This window comes from Terrapene carolina, unplaced genomic scaffold (assembly GCF_002925995.2).
Source record: "Terrapene carolina triunguis isolate 2854851 unplaced genomic scaffold, T_m_triunguis-2.0 Scaffold50870, whole genome shotgun sequence".
NCBI lineage: Eukaryota > Metazoa > Chordata > Testudines > Emydidae > Terrapene > Terrapene triunguis.
Window position 1 is genome coordinate 37,005 of NW_020715221.1, and position 1,012 is coordinate 38,016.

Genomic DNA, 1,012 nt, shown 5'->3' on the forward strand with positions numbered 1-1,012 from the left:
TTTTGGCTGCTTGGGGCGGCCAAAACCCTGGAGCCGGCCCTGCACCTTATTGACTAAATATTTATTTCCCCCCTAATAAGATGGCATAGAGCTTTCAGTTATACTTAGTCTCAAACATTTATGAAATGGGGTGTATGGTACTTGGGGTACGTCTATACCCAGCCGCTAGTTCGGCGGCTGGAAATCGAAGTTCTGGGTTCGACTTATCGCGTCTTGTCTGGACGCGATAAATCGAACCAGGAAGTGATCGCCGTCGACTGCGGTACTCCAGCTAAACGAGAGGAGTACCGCGGAGTCGACGGGGGAGCCTGCCTGCCGCGTGTGGACCGAGGTAAGTTCGAACTAAGGTACTTCGAACTTCAGCTACGTTATTCACGTAGCTGAAGTTGCGTACCTTAGTTCAAATTGGGGGGTAAGTGTAGACCAAGCCTTGGTTATCAAACAGAATTCAGCTAGTGAAAGTCTTTTTTTAATATATACCTTGTTTTTGTAAGAGTTGCATCTGATGAAGAGCTTCAGGGTATTGAGGCTACAGATGAATTGTAGGAGAGTTGAAAGGGTGAGATAGTGCTTTACCACAGCACTTAGTTGCCAAGGCAACAAATGTTTGAGTGAAAGCCATAGGAAAAATAACACCTGAACATAATGTACTGAGCAACCTCAGTAATTTAAACATAACACAGAGTTCACTGAATACATTTTGCCTTAGAAGCCTTAAAAGTGTATGACGCTCCATGTTGCATTATGTAAACTTAATGTGAGAAGAATGTATAATCTCATACTCATTTTGGGACATAGCAAAGGGCCAGATCCTGCTCCTTTTGTTCCTTTGACTTCAGTGGAAGTTTAGAGTAAGTGAGAGCAGCAGGATATAGCTCAAAGGCTGGTATAGATCTAGTCAAATCAGGTAGATTTTCAAAGGCACATACATAAGAGCCATTTGTACCTTTGAAAATCTACCACACTGAGTAAAACTGATCATACTGAAAAATAATTTAAAGAGATATAAGCT